The following is a 21,200-nucleotide window of genomic DNA, read 5'->3' on the forward strand; positions in this document are numbered from 1 at the left end:
TAGCTACAACATGAAAATGAGAAAACAGTAGAAGTACATGGCAAATCAAGAGTGCAAAAAATTGCAAAAATAGGGAAGAGAGTGTGGGTAAGGAGAGATAATAAAAATTTATGTCAATGTAAAAGTAATACAGGTATAAAAGATTGGCATTGATATAAATAATATTACCTATTTAGAATAAAACAAGTCACTAAGCACCCAAAATAATTCAAGAGAAGATGCAATAGTTAAATAAGAAAATTTTAACACCAAAGAAAGAAAAATTAATTAATTTAGAAAAGAAAATAAAAATATGCATAAAAGTAAGATGCAGTGAATGAAATATGCAAATAAATTAAGTAAAATAGAATGAAGGTGAAAAGGAATGAGAAGTTAAAAAGATGAAGAGAAAGAAAGTAAGAAAGGAGAAAGAAAGAAATTAGGATTTGGGGAAGAAAAGATAAGATATTTTGGCTGATCTGGATATTCTATGCGCCGTATGTGACGCGGACGCGTGAGTGATGCGGTCGCGTGGTGCGCGATAAGGTCAGGTGATGCGGACGCGTGGGTCACGCGATCGCGTGGCCTGATTTGTGCGATTGGCGCGAGGGCAGCCCCGCGGTCGCGCAACTCTCTGTTTAAATCTCTTTTTGCCAAATTATTGGGTGAGGCGGTCGCGTGGTTGACGTGATCGCGTGGATGGCCAAGATCAGAGGATGACGCGGACGTGTGGGGCACGCGGTCGCGTCGTAGGGCTCGTGCGTCTAGCACCATTCCAGCCCCATTCCAGCCCAACTTTCGGCCATAAACCCTTGTTACGTCGATTTACAGGGCCACATGGTCGCGTGGGTGACGCGGTCGCGTGGGAGGCAAATTTTTCAACTGACGCGGACGCGTGGAGCACGCGGTCGTGTGGAGAGATTTGTGCCAAAGGCACGCCTCCAGCCACGCTCTCGCGTGACTCTCTGTTCACTTTCTTTTCTTCATAACGCACATGTGACGCGGACGCGTCGGCGACGCTGTCGCGTCACGTGCGATTTTTTTTTTGTATGCATGAAAAATGCAGAATGCAATGCTAATATGAATGTTATGCAAAACTTCAGGTTTAATACAATAAAATAAAATAAAACTCGAAAACAAATAAAACTAAATAAAAATGAAAAAGGAACGATCATACCACGGTGGGTTGTCTCCCACCTAGCACTTTTAGTTAAAGTCTTTAAGTTGGACATTTGGTGAGCTCCCTGTTATGGTGGCTTGTGCTTGAACTCATCCAGGAATCTCTACCAAGTTTGTATCTCCAGTAACCTCCGGGGTCCCAAACTAGGCATGTAAAGCCCTTAAGAAGCTTCAAATAGATTCTTAGGCTCCCGGGGTGACAAATGTCAGAGCAGATTTCAGGATCCCAAATCTTGCTTTTACACCCATTTTTGTCGGGATCTGTATTTTTCCAGCCGGGTGATAAGTAATTTGAATTCTCACTGCAGCTACCAAACAGCTTCCTAGACCTATTCAATTGAGCTTTACACCAACCTTTGCGTTTAAACTTAAAGCTTCCAACCATAATGAACCTTGCAAGACAATTCTTACCACTGACCATTTTTCTCTTACTCTTAATGCCACAAAGAGCTCTAAGTTGACCATCTGTCTCCAGTAGCCCATATTCAAGTGGAATTAGAAAGCTAAAGGATATGAATTTTACCCACTTGAATGTTTTGAAGGATGATGGCTACTTAGGGGGAGGGGTCTCCAATAACTTTGGCAAAGTGATTTCAAGCTCCACTCCCTTGTGCTTTTTGACAACTTCCACCTCTTTGCAAACTTCTTCAATATCAACCTCTTCCTCTTTGTAGCTTTCTTCCAATTCAATCTCTTCTTCATTGTTTACCAAGGTTATGGGAGGTTGTGCTTCTTCTTCTTTAATCTCCATGTCTAGTCCAACGGGAGAAGATTCAAATGTAGATAAGACTTCATCAATGATTGAATCCATCTCTTGATCATCTCCTTCAAAGTTTTCAACCATGATATGCCTTGGAGGTTGTCCACCCTCCTCAACATCAATTTCAAATGTCTTTGAAGGAGGCTCTATAACTTGAGTTTCCCATGGAGGTTCCGCATCTCCTAAGTCTTCAACCACTTCTTCCTCCTCAATGGCAGGCGTAGCTTCTTCCAATTGTTTCAATATAAAATCGTGCTGCTCACTGTCCACCGGAGTTTCTAATATCTCCTTCATACTACGTTCTTCATTAGATTGCCCACATGAGGCCATGGGGGTTCCTTGAGTGTCTGAATGTCGGGAAGGTAATCGATTTATCGCTTGATCCAATTGGCGAAGGGTTGCTTGAAGTTTTGCACATGTTTCCGTGAGACGATCCCTTGATTCTTGTTGCGCTCGGCTATCATAAGTAGGATCATAGTGCTCTTGGATTGATGGATATGGAGATGGCAAATATTGAGGTGGTGGTTCTTGGGAGTAATTGGGTTAGAATTGGGGTGGTTCTATATATGTTTCATATGGCTCATAAGGTGGTTGGTGTGGTGGATACGGGTTAGAATCATGTGATGATGTCTGGTAGTAGGGGGCTTGTGAGTATGGTGGTCCAAAGCTGTGTTGAGGAGAGGGTTTATAGGCATATGGTGGTGGTTGTTGATAGTCCATTGGAGGTGGTTGTTGCCATGAGGGTTGATCAAATCCTTGTGGCTCCTCCCATCTTTGATTGTTCCAACCTTGATGCCTGTTCTCATTGTAATTTCCTCTTCCTACAATATAATTGTAACCAGACTCATAACCAAAGGGGTGAGAGTTCATAGTAGAAAATAAAAATTAAAAACGAAAATAAAAAACAAATTTAAATTAAAAGGTTATTGAAATTAAAATTTTTGAATTTGAAAATTTAAATTTTGAATTTTGAGTTTTTAAATTTTGAAATTTGAATTTTGAAATTTAAAATTTTGAAATTTGAAATTTGAATTTTTAAATTTTGAATTTTGATTTTTTTGAATTTTAAAATTTTGAAATTAAAATTTTGAATTTTGAATTTTGAATTTTGGAAATTAAATATTGAAATTTGAAATTTGATTTTTGAATTAAGATAAGATAAGATTTTGAAAAAGATATGATTTTTGAAAAATATTTGAATTTTGAAATTTAAAACTAAGATAAGATAAGATAAAAATTTTAAAATCAAAATCTGAAATTTTTTTTTATGGAAAATTCGAAAATTCAATAAAAATAAAGAGAAAAGATATTTTTGAATTACATGAAGAAAGAGAAAAACAATAAAATGACACCAAACTTAAAATTTTTTAGATCAAAATGAAGAAAACAACTAAGAACAACTTGAAGGTCAAGATGAACACGAAGAACAACTTGAAGATCAAGATGAACACCAGGAAAAAAATTTTTTGAAAAATTTTTAATAACTAAATAAAAACCAATAACCTCTTAATTTATGAAAAAGCAAAAATAAAAACAAAAATAAAAACAAATAAATAGGTAAAAGAAAATATTTACAATAACCAATAATAAGGCACACGTTTGCAATTTCCCGGCAACGGCGCCATTTTGAAGAGAGAACTTTTGCGTGGTCTAGAAATTTGCAGATAAATCCTCGTTGCAGGTATAGCTTCTAAACCAACAAAAGTCCTTTCTTACAAACGTTTTGATTGTCACAAGTAACAAACCCCTTTTTAAAATTGATAACCGAGTATTTAAACCTCGGGTCGTCTTCTCAAGGAATTGCAGGGAGGTGTTCTTATTATTGGTTATGAGTTTGTAAATTGGGGGTTTTTAATGTATAAGATAAAAAGCGAGAACAGTAAATGGCAAGAAAGTAAATTGTATTAAATTAAATAGATAATAAAACTCTTAGCAAGGTATGAAAACTGGAAGTCCTATCCTGGCTATCCTTATCAATTGTAATGAGAATTGGATTTTTTTCCGACTTTGTTAACCTCTAACTATGAAGGTAAGTTAAGTGGATGAATTAATTCTGATTCCTCAAGTCCTAGTCTTTCCTTGTGAAAAATTAAAGTTATTAGAACCCAAATTAATTCTTGAAGAATTCCAATTTTCAATCAACAATGAGTTTGATAACTCAAGTGTCTCCAATGACTCAACCAAAGCCAAAAGGAAAAAATCCAAATTATTTATATAATAAATAGAAGAAAGCAATCATAATTCTGAAATACCTCAATTAGCACTAATAAAGATATCAAATGTAACATGGAAGAGTTCATAAATTAAATTAGGAAGAGAAATAAAAGGAACATTGAACCTGTGATGAAGAAGAAATAATCCTAAATCCTAAAACTAAATCCTAAGAGAGAGGAGAGAACCTCTCTCTCTAAAAACTACATCTAATCCTAAAATTATGAATTGTGAGCTTGTTTCTGAATGGATGCATTCCCTGACTTTATAGCCTCTAATCTATGTTTTCTGGGCCGCAAACTGGGTCAGAAACAGCCCAGAAATCGCTCCCTGTGATTTCTGTTACGTTCAGGTCGCGGGCAAGTGACGCGGAGGCGTCATCCACACGTGCATGCGGATTGAAGTTCGCAGATGCGACGCGGGCGCGTCATTCACGCGTTCGCATCACCTAACGTCAAGGCAGCTATGGTAAATTATATATCAAATCGAAGCCCCGGACGTTAGCTTTCCAACGCAACTGAAACTGCATCATTTGGACCTCTGTAGCTAAAGTTATAGCCATTTGAGTGCGAAGAGGTCAGGCTGGACAACTTAGCAATTTCTCCAACTTCTTGTATTCCTTCCACTTTTGCATGCTTCCTTTCCATCCTCTGAGTCATTCCTGCCCTGTAATCTCTGAAATCACTTAACACACATATCAAGGCATCTAATGGTGATAAGAGAGGATTAATATTAGCAATTTAAAGACCAAAGAAGCATGTTTTTAATCAAAGCATATATTTAGGAAGGCAATTGTAAAACCATGCAAATAGTATGAATAAGTGGGTAAAGAGTTGATAAAAACCACTCAATTGAGCATAAGATAAACCATGAAATAGTAGTTTATCAGGTACCAAGAAAGGAAAAGAGAAGGCCACTGATAAGACACCGGCAAGGAAAGGCACTAAAAGAACCATGGCTAAGGCACAACCCACTATAAGCGTTAAGCCACCCACGAAGCGGGTGAAGCGGACAATCAAAGTTGATGAGGCGGAAAAGGCGTTTCCTGCTAGGGACGACTCTGCACGGTTCTCTAACCGTTACTGTGAGTGGATGTTCCCTATCCTGGCTGAGAGAAACTACAATAATGAGCACCTACTCATTCTTCCAACACACTTTATTGATTTTGTGGAGCCCCGCATCGAAAGGAGATAGTGGGGATTCTTGAGAAGGCAGCCACGGGAGGCCAATTTATCATGGGTAGTCGAATTCTACTCCAACTTCCACTCGCCTACCCTGCAGTCTGTTTATGTTCGTCAGAAGCAAGTACCTATCTCCGAAGGGGCCATTCATCGATTGGATCTTCCACCTAGCTCAGAGAGATTGGACACTTATCAAGAGGTCTCTCTCAAGCGCCAGACATACCAGTTTGATTGGAATAGTGTCCTTGGCGTCAAAGCACAACCTGGCAGCACATGGATCTATGGACAACATCGGACTCGTCCTAAGAGCATATCAGCTCCAGCACTTACCTTGGAGGCTCGTGTGTGGGCCCAGATTATGTCACACTATGTCTTTCCAAGCACTCACGAGTCCACCTTCACTACGGACATGGCTATTCTCATCTAGTGCATCCTTACAGAGCAACCCCTCAACTTACCAAGACACATCCGGCAGGCCATAGGATACGTGCAGATTGCGGGTAACCTACCCTTTCCCACATTGGTTTTAGATCTAGTCTCCGCGGCAGGAGTCTCCTATAGGGCTGAGGATACCAAGGCCATGATCCCAAGGGCTTATCAGTATGTCCCGAACAAGAAGTATACCAGACCCCAGTACCTTCTGCTAGCCGACATCCTGGCCCATCTTTAGACATTCCTCCTACTTTTGCCCCACCATCACCCACACCTCCTACACCATCCACTACTCAGATGTTCCTCCAGATCCTTCAGAGGTTAGACCGGCAAGACCGGCAGATGGAGCGAATGGAGCGCCGCAACAAGCGTCGATACACCTATCTGAAGGAGCTCATTGTTATCACTCACCCACCTCTGGAAGAGAAGGATACCCCAGACTCCACTTCACCTACCAGCATCGGACACCGTGACGAGCCCGACAGTAGAGGTGATGCCACCAGCCCCACCTTGCTCCTTACTGATGGCACGGAAGACTGTGCCAAGCCTTAAGTGTGGGGAGGTCAGTACCTGATTTCTGGAGGTAATCTTTCTCTCTCTTAACACCAATATGTTCTTTTTTCTTTTGTTAGATAGGATAGATTGCATGATAATAATTTCTTGCATGTATGTTCTGCTTGGTTGAAATAATGAGTTTCTTTTCAAGATCATATTTTAGAGCATCTCACTAATTCAAATTAAAAATTTGTGTTAAACCTGTTAGAATATTGTAATTTGGAACATGGTTTATAGCTAAGAACACACAACCTGTGAGATTTTGAGCTTTATTATATAGTTACATTATTTAACCATGATTTTCATTCTTGTGTGTTTTCTTCTCTATGATTGAAATCTATGGTTTGTTTCATTCTATATGTCCATTGTTTAGTGTATATTCATGCATACATGTGATTGAGGCCATCATTTGATATTAGCTCACTTATCCCAAATAGCCTACCATTCTATTTACCTTTGTTTGCCACTTTGAGCCTTTTCAATCCACATTTGTTCTTTATATTACCACATCACTATCCTTAAGCGGAAAAAACAATTAATTATCCCATTTGAATCTTTGGTTAGCTTAAGATAGAAATTGTGTGTCAACTAAGTGTGGAAAATTTTGGGAACTTGGGTTAATAAGAATGTGTTTTGTTTTTATTGACAAATTTTGATAATTTGGGTGCTTGCTCATGTGAAACTATAAAAACCACATGCATTGATATACTATGTTTTTAAAAAAAATAAAAAAAATAAAAAAAAATTACCCTAATGTTAAGTCCAATAAAAAGATCAATGCATATGTGATGAAATTAAAGAAAATTTTGATACATGAGTATGTGAAATACACAAAAGTGACATTATGGGTAGCTAGGCATGATTTTAGAATTATATAGAGAGTGTGTGTGTGTGTGTGTCTGTAAATAAGGACTTAGGTTAGTCAAAGATTCAAATTATATCTCACATGGCCATACATATATTCTCACCTTTACCTTAGCCCCATTAAAACCTTCAAAAGACTTTATGATGTTTGCATCTGTACACTAGACATTTGTTGATTGGTTAGATGAAGAACAAAGTTTTAGAGGGTAGGACTAGAGGAGATTAGAGTGGATTAACCCTGGACACTTGAGCGATTAGAGTGCATATACACTTCCAGTGAGGGTTCAATGCTTGGTTCTGTGTTTTCGGCTTCCATGAGCTATTTTCTTACAAGTTTACTTGCCTCTTATTGTGTAATTTGAATGAGTGGAATCTGATTTTTTGCTTGTCTTGGAGAACTTATTCACTTTTAACCAAGTAGGTAGAAACATCTTAGCATATAGTTGCATTCATATACATAGGTTGCATTGCATGAGTCTTTCTTTTCCCCATTCATTCTTTTGGTCTCCTTGAGTTTAGCATGAGGACAAGCTAATGTTTAACAGTGGGGAGATTGATAAACCACGGCTTTATGGTTTATCTTGTGCTAAATTGAGTGGTTTTTATCAGTTCTTTGCACACTTATTCATGTAATTCGCATGTTTTACATTTACCTTCCTGATTTTGTTCTATGATTGAAAACTTGCTTCCTAAGCCTTTAAATTGTCAATTTTTAATTCCCCTTTATACCATTCGATGTCGTGATCTGTGTATTAAGTGTTTTCAGGCTTTATAGGGTTGTAATGGCTTAGAGGATGGAAAGGAACACAAGAAACTAAGGAGCTGACCAATGAGGACCGACGCGCACGCACGGCTCACGCATGCGCGTGGCTTGGCGCAATTCATACTGACGCGTACGCGTGACACGCGCAGAAGACCATCGACGCGTACGCGTAAATGACGCATACGTGTGAATGACGCATACGCGTAACTGACGCGTACGCGTGACGTGCGTAATATTCTGCAACTGCAGAAGATGCTAGGGGCAATTTTGGGCTGAGTTTGGACCCAGTTTCTGGCCCAGAAACACAGACTAGAGCCAGGGGACAGCAGAGACTCAACACACATTCACATTCACTCAGTTTTAGTTTTAGTTGGGAATTTTAGAGAGAAAATACTACTTCCTCTAGGGTTCTTCGTATTCTTAGATTTTTTTAGTTTATGCTTTTGGATTGGATCTTGAGAGAATTACTACCTCCGTTTGAAGTCTCTATTATTACAGTTTACTTTCTTATTTCCTTACTCTTTTATTTTCCATTCAGTTTGTTCAGAGTTACATATGGATATCTTTGATTTTGGAAAGTATTAATGCAAGAGTTATTTTTACTTTTAAATTCATCATTTGTTTGAATGTCATCTTCCCTTAATTTATTATTTCAAAAACATTGCTTTTACTAAATTAATTTTAATTACCATGTCTCTTTTCTACTCCCTTTACATGTTTACGAAAATGGGATCCATGTCAATGGAGTAGGCTCCCAACTCGACTTTGGAGTTGATTAATAAGAAACCCTTGAGTTGGAATACTCAAGTGTTAATTTGTAATTGGAAGTTGTTGGCTGACTCTCTAGTCACTAACTCTAATCCTTCTCTAGGAGAGGATTAGGACTTGTGAATCAGAGTTGGTTTAGTTACTTGACTTTCCTTTATTAGGTAAGGGATATCTAAGTAGAAACAATAACTTCTTACTATTACATTTGGGAAAATTCAACAAGGATAGAACTTCTGATTAATCTTTTCCTAGTCAAGGCTTTTTATTTCAATTACATAAAACCTCTTGTTAATTTTTATTGCTTTAATTTATAATCATTTATTTTCTCATTCTCCAACTCTAAAATTTCTCAGAAAATTTCTGACCAATAAATTGCACTCTTTTGTCAACTCGTTGGGAGACGACCTGGGAATTCTACTCCCAGTATTTTATTCTTAAATTGTGACAACTCTTTTTAAATTGATAAGCGGAATTTTTGTGGGTTAAGAATTGTACTTGTAACGTTTTTTCCATTATAAATTCTTAATCAACATTTTTCCGCCCGTCAATTTTTGACACCGTTGCCGGGAAGTTGCAACAGTGTGCTAAATTATTGGTTGGTGTAAATATTTTTAAATTTACATATTTGTATATTTTATTTTATTTTATTACCACGAGCTCTATGTTTCTTTCATTGAATGACGCGTTCGTTACCGGATCCGAGCTTAGCCGCGTTTGATCTTGAAATCAAAGAACTATTTCACATATTAGGCGAGCTCGACGTCGGTTAGCCTCTGAGGGTGGTGAAGTGGTTTAAACCAATTCACCAGTCTTATCTGAGGGTGAATCTGAAGCGTCATTTGAGGAAGAAACAAGCTTCTCTTCTACTGATTCTGTTGATTTACACGCAGATATTATGGCGGAGCCTAGAAGGATTACTCTCCATGAAGCAGGAGCTCCAGACTTTACACTGCAACCATACCAAGCGCGTCATCCAAATTTAGCTGCGGATTTTGAACTGAAGACTGCGCTAATCAATTTACTACCCAAGTTTCATGGCTTACCTGCTCAAGAGCCTATCAAGCACCTCAGAGATTTTCAGACAGCCTGCTCAACTACTAAGCATCATGGTGCGGATGAGACTACTTTCTGGTTATATGCCTTCCCATTTTCTCTTGAGAGAAAGGCAAGGGAGTGGTCTACACTCAACCTAAAAAAGTTGTTACTAATTGGGATCTGCTCAGAAGGGAATTCCTGGACAAGTACTTTCCAGCTGAAGTTACAGATGGACTGAGGAAAGAAATTTCCTACATTATACAAGGCGAATCAGAGTCTCTTTATGAGTATTAGGAACGCTTCAGAAATCTCCTAGACTCATGTCCCCACCACAAGATTGACCAGTTGGTGTTGATTAGCTATTTCTGCCAAGGCATGAAGCCTCAAGACAAGACTATATTAGGTGCTGCGAGTAATGGCTCTCTGACTAAGTACAAGACGGTGACAGAAGTGTGGCAACTGATCGCCGATCTAGCTGAGTCTACCCAGAATACAAGGCACAGGAACAACCATCCTAAGGATATTGCGGAGGTTTCCTCTAGTAGTGAGACTGCTGCTCTCACACAGACTCTAGGAGAGATGACCAATATACTGAAGCAGCTCCAGCTGAATCAGCAGCAACCTCAGCCTTCTCCACAACAACAGTGTCAATAGTTGGTTCCTCAAAGGGTGTGCGGAATATGTGCCTGCTATTCTTATTACATTGATGAATGTCCGCAACGCCAACAAGAAGACAATACCTTGGCGGCTACCAACACTATTATAACCGTTCGAATCAAGGGTACTATCAATAAGGCGGTAATTATAACCAAGGTGGGAACTACAATCAAGATTGGCAAGACAACTTCAACCAGGGATGGAGAGACAATTTCAACCAGGGCTGGAGAGATAATTCCAACCAAGGATGGATGGACAACTACAATCAAGGAGGTAGAGACAACGGTGGAAATCAGAGGTGGAACAACAACAACAATCAGTAGCACCGGTATCAACAGAACCCTCCTTACCAACAGCAGAACCAAGGCCAGCCTTACCGAGCACCTCACCAAAGGCAGTCCCAAGTGCCTCAAAACAACCAACAGCAGGCCCCTCAAATTACTTACCTCCATTCCTCCTCAAATGAGATGCTTCGCTCTATTGCGCAAGGACGAAAAGACCCCCAGAATACAATCAGATCTAGCATAAATGGTCTTACCTCCACTATACAAGCTCTCCTATCCCGCATGGAGCCACCATCTACCCCCAACAATCAACCTTCAAGCTTTAGTGTACTTCCTTCTCAACCTTTACCCAACTCCAAAGGTGGAATCAATGCCATTACTTTGAGATCTAAAACAACATTGTAAGAGAAGAGTCATGAGGAGCCAAGCTCAAAGGAAGACATTCAAGTTGAAGACATTGTTGAGGTAGAGGATGTTGAAGAAGAGGATGAAGTACAAGACATGGTTGAAGAAGAAGCAGCTCAACTAATGAATGGAGCACCAAAGGAAGATGAAGTTACAAGAGAAGCCATTCTCATTCCTTTTCTACACCTTGCTATGAAACCCAGAAAGCAGATGGAGCTAGACCCTAAGATGGTGGAAATCTTCAAAAAGGTTGAGGTAACTATTCCCCTTTTTTATGCTATTCGCCAGTTACCTAAATATGCTATGTTTCTAAAAGATTGATGCATGAATAAAGATAAAATACATGATTTAGAAACTATTCCTCTAGGTAGCTCTATTTCTGCTTTAATGGGTGCCATACCGGAAAAATATGGGGATCCGGGTCCATGCATGGTTACTTGTACTATTGAGGGTGTACAATTTTTTGATTGCATGTGTGAGTATTATGCCATTATCTGTATATGATTCTTTTAGGCTCCCTCCCTTAAAAAGGTCAGCAGCACGTTTTATTTTGGCAGATAAGAGCATAATCTCAATGGTTGGAATGCTGAGGACGTGCTGGTGAGCATTAAGGAGCTAACATTCCCTATTGACTTCTACATTATGGAGATGCCCCCTAATGACTCAGGAAGACCATCATCCATCCTGCTTGGAAGGCCATTTCTGAAGACTTCAAGGTTCAAATTGGATGCCTTCTCAAGAACTTACTCTTTTGAGATAGATGGCCGAGCAGTGAGCTTCAACCTGGATGAAGCTATGAAGCACCCACCGGAAGATCACTCCATCCTCCAGTGTGACATTATTGATGAGACCATGGCTGAAGTTCATCAAAAAGAAGTAGAAGAGATGGACATAGAGCAAGGTGCAAGTGTGGGGAAACCCTCTGAGCTTATTGAAGATACCTTGCCACCACCAATGGCTCCAGATGATCAAGTGCCTAGCCATGAACAGAAAATGGAGTTGAAGCCCCTTCCACAACACCTCAAGTATACTTACCTTGAGGATAATCAGAAGCTCCCAGTTATCATTGCAAGGGAACCCACTTCCCAACAGGAGGAGCAGTTTCTTAGTGTGCTGAGAAGACACAAGAAAGCTATTGGGTGGAGCTTGGTGGATATAGTAGGCATCAGCCCTCAAGTCTGTGAGCACCGTATATTTTTAGAAGAGGGAGCAAGGCCTGTCGGTTAACCTCAAAGGCGGTTGAACCCTACCATTCTAGAGGTTGTCAAGAAGGAAGTGACTAGACTGCTTGAAGCTAACATCATCTATCCAATCTCGGATAGTGAATGGGTCTGCCCAGTACAGGTGGTACCAAAGAAGTCTGGCATCACAACAGTGAAGAATGAGCATGGAAAACTCATGGCAACTAGAGTGCAGAACTCCTGGAGGGTGTGCATTGATTATAGGCGTCTCAACCAGGCTACTCACAAGGATCACTACCCACTCCTTTTCATCGATCAGATACTTGATCGCCTGTCAGGTAAATCACACTACTGTTTTCTAGATGGTTACACTAGCTATTTTCAAATTCATATAGCTCCTGAAGATCAGGAGAAAACTACTTTTACATGTCCCTTTGGAACGTATGCATATAAGAGGATGCCTTTTGGCTTATGCAATGCACCGGCTACGTTTCAAAGATGCATGATGAGTAATTTCTCAGATCTTCTTGAAAACTGTATGGAAGTTTTCATGGATGACTTTAGTGTGTTTGGTGATTTATTCAACCTTTGCGTAGATAGTTTAACTAGAGTATTAGACCGGTGTGTTAGTTCAAACTTTGTATTCAATTTTAAAAAATGTCATTTTATGGTTAAACAAGGTATTGTTCTAGGACATGTTGTTTCTAATACTGGTATTTCAGTTGATCCGGCAAAGGTAGATGTCATTTCTGGTTTACCTTACCCCTCCTCCGTGAGAGAAGTCCGTTCGTTTCTTGGACAGTAACGAACGGATTTCTGTCGGTAAAGAGTTTAACAAATATAATTGCGTTGTAAGTGTAGTTTCTAAACCAACAGAGAATCCTTTCGTACAAAAGTTTGTTTGTCACAAGTAACAAAACCCAATAAAATTTATAACCGAAGTATTTAAACCTCGGGTCGTCTCTCAAGGAATTGCAGAGAAGTATGATTTATTATTGGTTATGGAAAAAATTATATTTTTGGATTTTTGAAATAGGGAACAAGGAAATAAGTTGGCAATAAAGTAACTTAATTATCATGAACACCAGTGCAAGGTATAAGAACTGGAAAGCCCATCCTAGTTATCCTTATCAGGTGTGATGAGAATTGTTTATTGCTCCCACTTAGATAACCCTTGCTAAATAAAGGAAAGTCAAGTTGACTAATGAATTTGGTTCCTCAAGTCCTAGTCAACTCCTATGGAAAGACTAGCTTTAGAGGGATCCAAATCAATCAGCAATTCTAATTTTCAATCAACTGCTGAGTTTGATAACTCAAGTGTCACCAATTACTCAACCAAAGCAAAGGGAGGAAAATCTAAATTATTTATATCATAAATAGAAGAAAGCAATCATAAATCTGAAATACCTCAATTTGTATTAAATAAGAAAATCAAATTAAACATAGGAATCCATAAGCCAAATTGGTAACATCAAGTAATCAACTAAAGTAATAAAATAAATAAAAGTAGAAGAGAAACGAAATTAAAAGAACATTGAACCTGGAGTGAAGAAGAAGTAAACCTAACCTTTAAGAGGAATCCTAATCCTAAATCCTAAGAGAGAGGAGAGAGCCTCTCTCTCTAAAAGCTACATCTAAAAACCTAAAATTGTGTATATTAAAGTTGTGTTCATAAATGAATGGATTCTCCCACTTTATAGCCTCTAATATGTGTTTTCTGGGCCAAAAAATGGGTCAGAAACAGCCCAGAAATTGCCCCCAGTGATTTCTGATACGTCCAGCACGCGGCAAAGTCACGCGTGAGCGTCGTCCACGCATTCGCGCGGATTGAGTTTTTGCCAGGTCACGCGTGCGTGTGATCCACGCGTGCGCGTGATCCACGCGTGCGTGTTGCCTATCTTCGGAGCAGCTATAGCAAATTATATATCGTTGTGAAGCCCCGGTTGTTAGCTTTCCAATGCAACTGAAACAGCCTCATTTGGACCTTTGTAGCTCAAGTTATGATCGATTTAGTACGAAGAGGTCAGGTTGGACAGCTTAGCAATTCCTTCAGTTTCTTGTATTCCTTCCAGTTTTTCATGCTTCCTTTCCATACTCTAAGTCATTCCTACCCAATAAACCTTGAAAACACTTAACACACATATCAAGGCATCGAATGGTAATAAGAGAGGATTAAAAATAGCAAAATTAAAGCCAAAGAAGCATATTTTCAATCATAGCATAAAATCGGGAAGGAAAATGTAAAACCATGCAAATTATATGAATAAGTTTGAGAATAATGGATAAAATCCACTAGATTAAGCACAAAATAAACCCTAAAAATGGGGTTTATCAACCTCCCCACACTTAAACATTAGCATGTCCTCATGCTAAGCTCAAGAGAAGCTATAAGAGTGAAGAGGAATGGTAGAGAGTATGAAATGCAAGCTATCTATGTGAATGCAACTACATGCAAAATGTTTCTACCTATTTAGTCAAAAGTAAATAAACCTTTCAAGAATAAATATGAACTGGATTTCACTAATTCAAATCATAAAAATGAAGTATAAATAGACTTGCAGAAGAAAATAGCTCATGAAAGCCAGGAACAAAGAATCGAGCATCCAACCCTCACCGGAAGTGTATACACTCTAATTACTCAAGTGTTTAAGGTTCAATTCTCTCAATTCTTTACTAACCTTGATTTCTAAGACTTTCTCTTCTTCTACCAATCAATAGAAATTTAATGCACAAATACACATATCAAGAGGTCTTTTAAGGGTTGTAATGGGGTTAGGGTCAAGGTAGGATTGTATTTGGTCAAGTGGACTAAAATTTGAATCCTTAATTAACTTAAACTTTCCACCTAACTTAGACAATCCATGTAATCATAATACAATGTCTAACTACCCATTAACCATGTTTTTCACATATTCATGCATCCTAATTTCGAGTACAGTACATATGCATTGCTTTCACCATTTACTTTGGGGCATTTTGTCCCCTTTTACTTATTTGCTCTTTTTCTTTTCTTTTTCTCTCTCTCTTTTTTTTATTTTATCTCTTTTTTTCTTTTTAATTTTATTTTTATATTTTTTTCTCAATGCATATGATTAAATTATTGAATGCATGAACATGTTCTAAACATTTCTTTCACATTTTCATAAAGTTTAACATACTTAATTTCCAAAACCAAACGTTTCCAAACTCACTTTCCCCACACTTAATTCATGAGTACTCTCACTAGTCTAAGCTAACCAAGGATTCAAATTAAGGATATTATTGTTTTTCGCTTAGAGTTAGTGATGAGCTAAAGTAAAGAACAAAGGGGTATAATAGGCTCAATATTGGTTTGCAAAGGATAATGAAAGGGTAAGGCCATACGGGTATGTAAGCTCAGTGAAACAAAGGCCTCAATCATATAAGTGCATGCATACATCAAACCATGGAAATATAGAATTAAGCAAGACAAAGATCACAATTTTAGAGAGAACAACACACACCAAAAAAAATATTGGTTGATAAAATACAACTAATCAAATAGGCTCAAAATCTCACTGGTTTTGTGTGTTCGAGCTCTAAACCATGTTCCAAAATAAAATTTCTTCAAACAAGTTTAACAAAAAATTTTATTCAAATTAGTAAAATAGTCTAAAAAGTTTCTTGAAAAAGTAAATATTACTTCAACCAAGTAGTTGGTAAAATATGCACAAAATGTAACAACTAACTACAAAGAAAATTTAAACATTGGTGTTGAGAAGAAAATAACTAACCCATGGAAGTCGGTATTGACCTCCCCATACTTAAAGATTGCACCGTCCTCGGTGTATGCTAAGATGTGCAAGTGGACGGGTGGCTCCAACTGACGCTTTTCTCCAAGGATTGTGCAGATGGACTTGTTTGTCTCCCCATTTAGAAGCTTTCCCTTTTCCTTCTTTGGTGGCCATCCTGAAAGAAGAGGAAAAGAAGAAAAGTAACCCATAAATAAAGATAAGAAAATAAATAAAGTATGGGTGGGTTAATGCCAAATAATAAGAGTCTCAACTACATGGTAGCTACAACATGCAAGTGAGAAAATAGTATAAGCACATGGCATATCAATAGTGCAGACATTACAACAAAGGGGAAGAGGTAGTGGGCCATGAAAGACAATATAAACTCATGTCAATGCAAAGGAATACAAGTATCATAAAAGATTAGCGTTGACTTAAATAATATTACCCATCAATATAAAACAAGTCATGAAGCACCAAAATAATACCAGAAAAGATACAACAGTTGCATAAGAATATTTGAACACCAATGGTAAAATAATAAATTTAGTAAAGAAAATAAAAATATGCACAAAATTAAAATGCATTGAATGAAAGTATGCAAATAAATTAAGTAAAATAGAATGGAAAAGAATAGGGATGAGAAGTTAAAGGGATGAAGAAGAAGAAAGTAAGAGAGAAAGAAGAAAGAAGAAAGAAGAAAAGATAGAAGAAATTAGGATTAGAAAAGAAAAGATAAGATAAGTGGCAACACAGGGATCTTGTGGTGTTGCGCGAGTGACGCGCACGCGTACTCCATGCGCACGCGTCGGTCGCGCAAATGGGGTGACGACGCGTCGGCGCCGGTCACGCGTACGCGTGACCATGTTTGTGCTACTCACGCGAGGGCATCGTGGCACTCGCACAACCCTCTGATTGTTTTGGGATATGTGCCAAAATGTCACATGACGCGTGCGCGTCAGGCACGAGCACGCGTGGGAGTGCTTATTGTAAAAGTGACGCGCACACGTCCACGACGCGTACGCGAGATGCAATTGTGCCTCGGGCACAGTGCCAGCACCAAGCCAGCCCAACTTTTAGCCAATACACCTTTTACGTCGATTTTTCTGGGACACGCGTGCGCGTCAATCGCGTCATTGACGCGTACGCGTGAAGTGCCAAAATCCCAAGTGACGCATACGCGTGGAGTACGCGTACGCGTGATGTTGCTTGTGTGATTGGCACGCTTTCTGCACCACTCCCACAGAACTTGCTGTTCGCCCCTCTTTTTTTTATGAATTTTTTTTATATGCAGTATGCAGAATACAAAATGCAGATGCTGATGCAGACATCATAAATGAACACTAAGAAAAATAGAATAAAATAAAACTAAGAATAAAACAAAATAAAATAAAACTAAGAATAAAAATATAATAAAATAAAACTAAGGATAAAAATAGAAGATAATACCATGATGGGTTGTCTCCCACCTAGCACTTTTAGTTAAAGTCCTTAAGTTGGACATTTAGTGAGCTCCTTGTCATGGCGGCTTGTGCTTGAACTCATCTTGAAACCGCCACCAATGCTTGGACTTCCAACAAGATCTGTCTATTCCATGTAAATTTCCCAAGCCTTGATGGAGTTCTTCACAAGCTTTGAGCTCCCAAAGTTGAACTTCTTGTATGCTGGGATCCCAAATCTTGATTCTACACCCGTCTTCAAGTTGATCATCATGGTTCCATCCGGGTGGCAAGCACTCTGAATTCTCTACAGAGTACCAAACTCTTCTTTTAGATCTAACCAAATTATCACCAGTTGAGCCCTTAGATCTATCTCTTGAAGTATCAACCTTGATGAGCCTTGATTTGCAACTCCAACCACTAAACATCCTTCTCTTACGCTTAATGCCACAAAGTCTTCTAAGTTGTCCATCCGTTTCAAGAATACCATATTCAGGTGGAACGGTAAGGCGAATAGAGACAAGCCTTATCCACTCAAATGAAGGAGTAGACGGCAACCTAGGTGGAGAAGTCTCCAACATTCTTGACAAAGCGTACTCGACTCCCGTCCGCCCTTTTCTAAGGATTTTCGCTTCCACATCATTCTCAGACTCAATTATAGAAGAGTCTTCATATTCAAGGAGTTTGTTTGCGGATGTAGATTTATCACTAGGAGGACTTGATGCATGATGCTCATCACCAAGGGAACTTACTTCTTGATCTATCCCATCCAAGTCTTCATAAGGAATATGCTATGGAGGTTGTGCACTGGCCTTCTTGACATCAATTTCAATCTTATTGGAGGAGCAAACTACAATTCTAGATTCCCATGGAGGTTCAGCATCTCCTAAATCTTCAACCACTTCTTCCTCTGCAACTATTATGGCTTCCTCCACTTGTTCCAATACAAAGCCATGTTCCTCATTGTCCACCGAAGTTTCTAGTATCTCCTTCATGCTACGCTCGTCTTTAGATTCTCCACATGTAGCCATGGGAGTACTTTGAGTGTTCAAATGTTGGGAAGCTAATTGATTTATTAACTCGCCCAAGGAAGCCGCAAAATTTAGCACGTTCTTTTCCATCTCTTCTTGCCTTTGAAGAAGTACGCCAAGGGTTTCATTCATTGGAGATTGGGGTGGATATGAGGGTTCATTACTTGGGAGGAAAGGTTTATGATACGGAGGTGGTTCTTCTTGATAAGGATGTGGCGGTTCAACACTCTCTATTTTTTGTACTTGTTGCTCAACACACTCATCCGTGGGAATGCTTTGTTCATTGCATGAGTCTCTTGGGCCAAACTTTTGATGGATGGTTACGTGAAGTTGATCTATTGCTTCCTGGAGACGATCCATTAACTCTTGTCCAGCTTGACTATCATAAGCAGGATCATAGTGCTCTTGGATTGATGGATATGGACATTGTATATATGCAGGTAGTGGTTCTTGGGAGTAATCGGGTTAGAATTGGGGTGGATCTATGTATGGCTCATATGGCTCATAGGGTGGTTGATATGGTGGATAAAGGTTAGGATCATGTGATAGTGTTTGATAGTAGGGGGCTTGTGAGTATGGTGGTCCAGAGTTGTTTTGAGGAGGTGGTTCATAAGCCTATGGTGGGACTTGTTGGTAACTACAAGGGGGTCCACCATATCTATCATCTTGGCACGCACCTTGGAATGGTTCTTGACCATAGTAATTTGGTGGGTGTTGGTTGTCACAAAAAGGTCCACCATAACTATTGTCTTGGCATACATTGTAGAATGGTCGTTGTCCATGGTATCTTAGAAAGTGTTGTTGCCGAAAGGGTTGATCAGACCCTCGTGGCTTCTTCCATCTTTGATTGTTTTGACCTTGATGCCTATTTTCATTATAGTTTCCATTCCTTACAACAACATTGGAACCAAACTTAAAACCAGAGGGGTGAGAATTCATAGTAGTGAGGGAAATAAAAATTAATAAAAATTAAAGAAAATAAACTCTTAAAACTAGAAACACTAACAAAGAAACAAAAAAGCAAAAATAAAAACAAAAATAAAAATAAATAAACAAGCAAAAAGCAAATATTTACAATAACCAATAATAAGGCACACGTTTGCAATTTCCCGGCAACGGCGCCATTTTTTGACGAACGGATTTCTGTCGGTAAAGAATTTAACAAATATAATCCCATTGTAAGTATAGTTTCTAAACCAACAGAGAATCCTTCCGTACAAAAGTTTGGTTGTCACAAGTAACAAAACCCAACAAAATTTATAACTGAAGTATTTAAACCTCGGGTCGTCTCTCAAGGAAATGCAGGGAAGTATGATTTATTATTGGTTATGGAAAAAAAGTATATTTTTGGGTTTTTGAAATAGAGAACAAGGAAATAAGTTGGCAATAAAGTAACTTAATTATCATGAACACCAGTGTAAGGTATAAGAACTGGAAATCCCATCCTAGTTATCCTTATCAGGTATGATGAGAATTGTTTATTGCTCCCACTTAGTTAACCCTTACTAAATAAAGGAAAGTCAAGTGGACTAATCAATTTGATTCCTCAAGTCCTAGTCAACTCCTATGCAAAGACTAGCTTTAGAGGGATCCAAATCAATCAACAATTCCAATTTTCAATCAACTGTTGAGTTTGATAACTCAAGTGTCACCAATTACTCAACCAAAGTAAAGGGGGAAAAATCTAAATTATTTATATCATAAATAGAAGAAAGCAATCATAAATCTAAAATACCTCAATTTGTATTAAATAAGAAAATCAAATTAAACATAGGAATCTGTAAACCAAATTGGCAACATCAAGTAATCAACTAAAGTAATAGAATAAATAAAAGTAGAAGAGAAACTAAATTAAAAGAACATTGAACCTGGAGTGAAGAAGAAGTAAACCTAACCTTTAAGAGGAATCCTAATCCTAAATCCTAAGAGAGAGGAGAGAGCCTTTCTCTCTAAAAGCTACATCTAAAAACCTAAAATTGTGTATATTAAAGTTGTGTTCATGAATGAATGGATTCCCCACTATATAGCCTCTAATCTGTGTTTTTTGGGCCAAAAAAAGGGTCAGAAACAGCCTAGAAATTGTTCCCAGTGATTTCTGATACGTCCAGCACGCGGCAAAGTCACGCGTGAGCGTCGTCCATGCGTTCGCGCGGATTGAGTTTTTGCTAGGTCACGTGTGCACGTGATCCACGTGTGCGCGTCACCTATCTTCGAGGCAGCTATGCCAAATTATATATCGTTGCGAAGCCCCGGATGTTAGCTTTCCAACGCAACTAAAACCGCCTCATTTGGACCTCTGTAGCTCAAGTTATGATCGATTTTGTATGAAGAGGTCAGGCTGGACAGCTCAGCAATTCCTTTAGTTTCTTGTATTCCTTCCAATTTTGCATGCTTCCTTTCCATCCTCTAAGTCATTCCTGCCCTATAAACCTTGAAAACACTTAACACACATATCAAGGCATCGAATGTTAATAAGAGAAGATTAAACATAGCAAAATTAAGGCCAAAGAAGCATGTTTTCAATCATAGCACAAAATCAGGAAGAAAAATGTAAAACCATTCAAATTATATGAATAAGTGTGAGAATAATGGATAAAATTCACTAGATTAAGCACAGGATAAACCCTAAAAATGGGGTTTATTAGTCATGCAGGTTTCTACCGGCGATTCATCAAGGACTTCAGTAAGGTAGCATTGCCTTTATCTCGATTACCTCAGAAGGAT

This window comes from Arachis ipaensis, chromosome B06 (assembly GCF_000816755.2).
Source record: "Arachis ipaensis cultivar K30076 chromosome B06, Araip1.1, whole genome shotgun sequence".
Lineage (NCBI taxonomy): Eukaryota > Viridiplantae > Streptophyta > Magnoliopsida > Fabales > Fabaceae > Arachis > Arachis ipaensis.